Below are 8,257 nucleotides of genomic sequence, written 5' to 3' on the forward strand. Positions count from 1 at the left end.
TGAAATATGTTATTCATGATAAATTTGTAAGGAAAAACGATAAGTTGAAATAAGATTAATTATTTTCACAAAATAGAAAGGCATTAAACTTTTGGATCAATTTGAAATTTGATTGTATAAATAATTTTTATGATGTCACTATCATTTTTCCATGACTCTTCACTTTGTAACATTTATAAGCCAATATAACTGTTCAAATTTATCAAAATGAATGAAAATTTGTAGAGTAACATCTTAAATTAGGAATAAAATGACAGAAGAGCTTCATGTGAGACTACAAAAATCTCACTACTTCATGTGAGGACTACAAAAATCTCACTACTATGTATAAGCGAGACTGTGAGATTTTTGTAGTCCTCACATAAAGCTCTTCTGTCATTTTTATATATATATATATATATATAATTTTGATTTGTAGGCTTAAATTTAAGGATTTATAATTATCATAACTTCTTAAAAAAAATACTAGGAACAAAATTTATTAATGTGCTACACTTTAGAAACTCTTATACACGTCCCCCACCACTTTGACAAACTCTAAATAAAACATATTTTGAGTCTCAGTGTGTGGACAAACTCTAAATAAAACATATTTTGAGTCTCAGTGTGTGGAATGAAATATGTTATTCACTATTATTCGCAGGTAAAAAGACTTAATTTGTTTGGTTTTGAAGTCGTATGTGTATGATGTAAACTTGAACCTTTAACTTCTATTTAATTATATTTTTGGAAAGAAAATTTAGCCAAAAATAAACAAAAATCCCTGTCCTTTTTTGAAACTCAAAATTGTGTGATATCTCAAATTTTAATGGTATTTTTCTGAAGCTTTAAATGTCTTATCAATTTTGAATGTGATACTCTTCAATAATACTTGACCCCTCAAAATATTTTTGGAGAAAAATGGGTGACAAAACAATCTACTTGAATTTCAATCTAATTTTCTATTTGATCGAGTGAAATATGAGGAAAATTAGAGCATTAGCTGAGAAATATTTGATCAATGTGAAGATACTTTGTTTACTACTAGAATATCAATCAAGTTTTCTATTTGGTAGCGTAAATACGAAGAAAATTAGAATTTTAATTGAGAGAAATATTTGAGAAGATGAGGAAACGTAAATTATTGCTAGTTTGCTGTAGTATCTACACATTGTGCAATATTTACAAACCATCCGTTATCAATAAACATAGCGCTAGTAGGAATATTTACAGATGTAATGTGTGGTAAAACTCCTAAAGTCCTAACACGCCTAGTAACAAAATCTCCGCTTTCATCAGCATCCAAAATGATCGATCAACAGATCTTGTGGAGGAGACCAAAACATAGTAGTATCCATTGCTGGATTTGCAGTAGTTGAAACGGATGCTTGTGCAGTAGGGATGGCTCTTTTTGCTAGGCTATCAACTAGTCTGTTCTGCTCCCTGTAATATGAACCAGTGCTGGACTAACTAGTAGCTGAAGGGGGTACCTGCAATCACACAACAGAGGGGAGAAATTAGTATCCGCTTATGCATTGTTTAACATGGTGGCTAGGTGCTCTGCATCCATATTTATTTGTAGAGCTTTCAGATTGTATTGCATAACCATCTGCAAACCAAGAAATAGAACTTGAATTTCAATTTGCATTATATCTTTAACAGCAGTACGTGCAAAGAAACCCAACACCCACTCCCCCAAGCTTGTGCGGAAGACTCCTCCCAAACCTCCTATGTTAAGGTTCGAGGATAGTATAGCATCAGTGTTTAGCATTAGACAGCACTGCACAGGAGGATTCCATTTAACATACAAGCTAAAGGAGTTAGTATCATTGTGAGAATCACCCGCCAGATACCAGTACTCATTAGACAAGCTTATGACAAGGGTTGGACAAGGGTGTGGTTCGTGAACATAAGTTCGTTTCTACGAGTCCATATAACCCACAGACAATAAGGAAGTATAATTTGCAAAGGAACCCCAGAAGTGGTTCGATCAAGTCGCTAGGAATTATGAATCAGCCAGTTGGTAAAAGAAGTATGAGAACAGCTTGGGGGAGGCTGTAACTGTAAGCCAATGATCATCCGTAGATTCTGCCAGAATTGACCGAGTGCACCACGGGAAGAGAATAAGTGAGGAATAGTTTCTGATTCAGCACTGTAGCAGAGTTTACACACGGGATTATAGATATTAGATGTGGTGTAAATGAGAGGAGACTGGGAGCCTATTTAATACTAATAGCCATAAGAAGTGTTTGATTTTGGGAAGAATGTTTAGCTTCCAAATCCAAGAAAAGTCCCAGCAATTAGTATTGTCCTTATTAGTGTTGTCCATTTGGTTGTAACAAGTGTAAATTGTAAAGTTACCCGTGTGGGTAAGGTCCCATCTAATCCGATCATAACTCCTCAAAAATATGGGAAAGTGTACCGATTATATTTGACTTATGATGGATTAGGGGAGGTCAAAAGGGATGGTGGACATATTCCAGGTGTTATTTGACCTATAGTCAGAAATGTTTTTGGTATCTTCAAGCCGAGTCAAGGGCCCATAAATAAGGGACCTCAAAGTAATCCCAGGCTTTATCCAAGGTTGATTCCAAAAATTTATATGTCTACCATTATCAGGTTGCCATATTAGCCCATTTTGACAATATTTCCTACCTATTTGCAAGCTTTTCCAGATAGGAGAAGTGGTCGTTAAGGATGGAGAAGCTGATAAGTATTTATTCCTTAGTAAAGCTGACGAAATAGAGTTTTGGTCATGGAATAATCACCATGTTGTAGAAACCAGCAGAGCATTGTTTTTTTCCATCATGCTTTGTATTCCAAGGCCCCCATTGTTTTTAGGTGTTGTTATAGTAGACCATTTGACTAAGTTTATTTTCTTTATGGGACTAAGTAGTTCCCCAAAGAAAATCTTTTTCATATGTTTCCATCTTTTAATGAGTCGCAAAGGAAGTTTATTAGTCTGCATGAAATGATTTGGTAAACTGTTTAGTACGGACTTGATAAAGAGTAACCCGTCCTGCATTGGAAAGGAGATTACTTTCCCAGCCTGCCAGGCGATTTTTAAAGTTTTCTAGCAAGAATTGATAGTCGCCTATATCTCGCCTAGAGGTTTGTTATGGGAAAACCTAGATATCTACCAAAGCTTTCTCCTTCTCTGATTCCAAATGAATTACAAACCTGTTGCTTAACCCTCTCATTTGTATTTTTATTTTGGGGAAGAATAAGCACGATTTAGTGTAATTTACTTTTTGTCCCGAAGCTACACTAAATCGAACGAGGGTTTGCTGGATATTGTGGCACGATTGATCAGTTATCTTACTGCATAAATTGATATCGTCTGCAAATAGAAGATGAGAAATTAGGGGTCCTCTCAGAGAAGTTTTGATAGGGGCCCAGAGTCTTGTGCGGACTTGCACCTCTATCTCTCTTGATAATCTTTCCATGCACAAAATAAAGATGTAAGGTGATAAGGGATCACCTTGTCGAATTCCCCTTGTGGGATAAAAGAACGGCAAAGCACTTCCATTTAGCAGAGGTGGTAATACAAGACATGATCAATTTTACCAACTTCTCAGGAAATCTAAAATATAACAGAGTATCATGGATGAAAGACCACTCTAAACGATCAAAAGCTTTCTCCAAATCAATTTTCATAAGAACATGAGAAATTTTACCCTTGGTTTGTTTAAAGTAATGGAGGATTTCCTGAACGACTATAGCGTTATCAGCTGCTCGTCTGTTTTTAAGAAAGCTAGCCTGTGTGGGACCTATTATTTTAGGGAGCAGAGGTTTGATTCTATTTACAATAATTTTTGTAATAATTTTATAGTAGTATTACACAGACTAATTGGTCGGAACTGCGAAATAGCTGACACACCGAGATCTTAGGTATCAAGCACAAGTAGGTTGTGTTTATGTGCTCAGGGATGGTATAGCTTGAAAAACTTCCGAACAAAAATTTATAACTGACTACCCCACTAGATTGAAGTAACGTTGATAGAAAAAAGGGTGCAAACCATCCGGACCCGGTGCTTTAAAAGGCTTGAAATATTGCGTCAACAACCTCCTTGTGAGTTACTGGATTTTCTAAGGTAGGGGCTATATCCATGGGTACAAATTAAGAGCTAGCTAAAAAGCAAGTCCTAATACAATGGATTAATTTTGTGGAGTACAAGGAAGAATAGAAATTTATTATATGATTTTTAATCTGTCCTTCCACAGTTATCCAGTTGCCTACGTCATCCTTAAGGCTAGTTATACGATTTCTTCGCCTCCGTTGAAGGGTTGACATATGCTAGAATTTTGTGCTAGCATCTCCATTATTTAGCCAAAGAATTCTAGATTTTAGCTTCCAAAAATCTTCCTCCATGATAAAGAGTTCTTTGGTAGTTTTAATTGATGAATCGCGTCGAGGTGTAAATGATACGCCGGAGGTTTGGAGACAAACCCTGGAGTCCAAAGGATTCAGGTTGAGTAGGACCAAGACGGAGTACTTAGAGTGCAAGTTTAGTGACTCGACACAAGAGGAGGAGGTGGTAGTGAAGTTGGATTCCCAGGCGATTTGGATAATTTGAAATATCTTGGCTCGATGATTCAGGGGGATGGAGAGATAGATGAGGATGTCTCTCACCGTATTAGGGCAGGCTGGATGAAATGGAGGCTCGCTTCGGGAATTTTATGCGATAACAAGGTGCCCCCAAGCTGAAGGGCAAATTCTATAAAGTTGCAGTCCGGTCGGCCATGTTATATGGAGCTGAGTGTTGGCCGATTAAGAATTCTCATATCCAAAAGTTGAAGGTGGAGGAAATGAGGATGCTGCGGTGGATGTATGGTTTTAATAGGGCTGATAGGATTAGGAATGAGATTATTCGGGAGAAAGTGGGAGTGGTGCCAGTGGAGGATAAAATGCGGGAAGTGAGGTTGAGATGGTTTGACCATGTGATGAGGAGGGGCGCGAATGCCCCGGTTCGTAGGTGTGAGAGGTTGGCATTGGATGCTTTCAAGCAGGGTAGGGTAAGACCTAAGAAATACTGGAGGGAAGTGATTAAACGTGACATGGACCAGTTACAATTGACTGAGGACATGACCCTGGATAGGAAGGTTTGGAGAAAAAACATTAGGGTAGAGGGCTAAGGTGGGTGGATGAGTCGTAGGCAGTAGGTAGGAGGGCTTGGGTGTCTTTTGTTCGGCAATGTTGCTTATTGTGTGGATGGAGTCTCGGTGTTTTTATATACTATCCTTTCTTTTATCGTGTTCCATGCTTTTGATATTTTATGTTTATATACTGTCATTTGTCTTAAGCCGGAGGTCTATCGAAAACAGTCTCTCTACCTCGCTAGGGGTAGTGGTATGGTCTGCGTACACTCTACCCTCCCCAGACCCCACGATGTGGGAATATACTGGGCTTGTTGTTGTTGATAGTCTCTTTGCAGGTCTTGTTCTAGATTATGAAGGAAGATGCTAGTTGGATAATGAGGAGACTTCTGAAGGCCATCGATTCGGGCTAGCAGTCTTCTTTTCCTTGCAAATATATTGCCAAAGATGTGTTTATTCCAAAGTAGGACATTTTCTTAGAACAACTGTATAGCCGAAAGAATTAAACAATGTATGGGTATTCCACCTGCATGGGACGTTCCCGGTACCGCTATGACACTTGAAAAAAAAACTCCTGGTAATACTTTGGTGGTTTTCCCGGTGAGTTTCAAGAAGAAATACTAAGACTGGCCTATGATAAAAAAACACCTGGTAATACTTTGGTGGTTTTCCCGGTGAGTTTCAAGAAGAAATACTAAGACTGGCCTATGATAGTCCAATAACTCCCTAAAATTTCTCCTAAAATCAGCCCTTTTGGACCTGCGGCAGTTCCAAATTATGAAGTTCATAGGTACTTGAACAATTCGAGAATCTGTTAATCAACCCTCTCCCTCAGAGAAGGTTTAGTACTAATGCATACCTCCCCACCATTGGATTGAGTGTTGGCTGTATGTGGAGAGAGAATTTGTGCATACTTAGGGGACAGTTTATACGAATCCTTTTTTCTAACCGTTCTTTTAGGAGAAAGACCCGTACCTGTCCCAGGATGACCGAGGAAAAAAAATTATTTGAAAGAAATTAAGGGTGGTTAACATTCTTTTGGAATTGATGTCTTTTTTAAAGGGTAGCTTTTTTTTTAACACAAAAATAGAAAAATCATTTCTCCTTAATTTCTTTTGTTTGAAAACTATTATTAATTCATTTTTTTCTTCTTTTTTTTGGGTTTTAAAAGTTGCTATTAGTTCAAAGAAGTAGTTTTATGACTTACGATATATGTATTTCAATTTTTTCCCATTAAATTCCCTTTCAAGTTTCAAATATACTCTCTTTTCACCTTTGGCCTCTAAAATGTCATTTCCATCTACCTATATGGCTCTATTTTGCCCTTTATTTTAGAAGACCCTTTAGAGAAAATAATTAGGATTTTGATTTAATATGTGACGGCTTTTTATTTTTTGAAGTTGTAACTAACCAAAAATCTAGGCAAAATGACCTAAAAGACCTCTGTACTTATATTCGTTTGTAACTTCGATCCTTTTACACACCCATTTTCACCCATTGTCAACTGAACCCTAAAACTCGATGAAAATAAGATTTTTAAATTCCCCTTTTGAAGTTTGTAGCTCGTTGGACTTTGCATGAATGACATATCACATTCACATCACATAAATTAGTGTCACATCATCATTATCTTCATTAACTATTTTTTAATTATTTACCAAAAATATTAAATAACAAAAAAATAATTTATATCTATATTTTAAAATAAAATTATTATTTTCTCACCTTCCTCCACCTCCCACAACCAGACCATCTCCACCTCCATCAGTTGTCTTATCCAATAAAATACTCGTCGGATTCCAACAACCTGCGAACGACCCTCAATCCCGTTGCTCCTCTTTCTTGCCGGAGTTATCTCATCGAAAAACACAACACCAACGTTACCAATGTGTTATTATTTCTCAGACCTGTCCAAATATGGTTTGCCATTGTCTGATGTTGCCATGGAAGCACAACTTTGAAGCTCATCATCGTTGAAGCGGTATCACCTGACTTTTTTCCTTCTTATTTTTACTTCCATGATGACCCGATGGAACTCCGACAAAATCGCTAAGGACATTTTAACATTGTTAATGTTTTCTTTGATAGTGTTTTTATATGTTTTCAATGTTTTTAACAATTGTATTCCTCATTTTCCATAATATTCTTCTCATCCTTCAACCAAATCCATCTTCGGAGGTTTGATAGATAGAATAGGGCGGAAATGCCGTGGAAGAACATGAAGAGGTTGGAAAGAAGGTTGGAGTCACTTCGATAGAAGACAAGATGCGGAAAGTGCGATTGCGATGGTTCGGGCATGTGATGAGGAGGTGCAAGGATACCCCAACGCGGAGTTGTGAGAGGTTGGCTATGGATGGCTTCAAGTGGGGTAGAGGTAGGCCGAAAAAGTATTAGGAAAAGGTGATTAGACACGACATGGAGCAATTACAGCTTAATAAGGTTATGACCCTAGATAGGAAGGTGTGGAGAATGCGGATTAGGGTAGAGAATTAGTGAGTAGAAGTGTATCCTTTCTAGTAGGAAGGAGTGCTTCGTTGTTATTTGTGGGTATAATCAGAGTGTAATGTGTGTGTCTTGTAGTCCCTTGTTCATGATGCTTTGACGACATTTGTGATTTTTTGATAGATTGTGTATAACATTACTTTATAGATGTCTATTTTGTTTAGTATCTATTGATGCGTTATCTCATTTTGTTTGTTGTTTCTATCTTTTCCATTATTGTTATTTGTCCTGAGCCGCGTCTACTTCGTTCAAGATCAATGGACTACGAACACTAAACCTTCCCCAAACCCCACTTTGTGGGAATACATTAGGTATGTTATTTTTGTTGTAATATCTTTTAAAGAAAATTTATTGAATCCACTCGCCATTAAGAGTGTGATACCACACGATCTATTTAAAAAAACAAAATAAGTGTCACATAAGCCCGATCAATGGTTGGAGGAGTTTAAAAATCTCATATTGATGGGGTTTAAGGGTTCAATCAGCAAATGATTGAATAGAAGGATCCCGAATACAAACACATACAAGTATAAGGGTCCAGTAAATTATTCCGACAAAAATCTGTTAACCTACAAATCAACCCGGATCCACTTAAAATCTACCCGACACAAATCCAAAATATTTTTCCTAAAAAGTTTGTTAAGGTAAAAGCAAAATAGTCATATAGGTGGATAGGGAG

General features: G+C 37.1%; 1 long non-coding RNA gene across 4 annotated transcripts in view; it reads right to left on the reverse strand.

The window, feature by feature from the left end:
• Window positions 1-1,096: 1,096 nt before the first annotated feature.
• Window positions 1,097-8,257, reverse strand: part of LOC107857578 — an 18,921-nt gene continuing 11,760 nt past the window's right edge. For all 4 annotated transcript variants that reach the window (XR_001670896.2, XR_007051234.1, XR_007051245.1 and 1 more), the window contains one exon: window positions 1,097-1,469. This is a non-coding gene — a long non-coding RNA (uncharacterized LOC107857578). The remainder of the gene's footprint in view (window positions 1,470-8,257) is intronic.

Source organism: Capsicum annuum, chromosome 2 (genome assembly GCF_002878395.1).
Source record: "Capsicum annuum cultivar UCD-10X-F1 chromosome 2, UCD10Xv1.1, whole genome shotgun sequence".
NCBI lineage: Eukaryota > Viridiplantae > Streptophyta > Magnoliopsida > Solanales > Solanaceae > Capsicum > Capsicum annuum.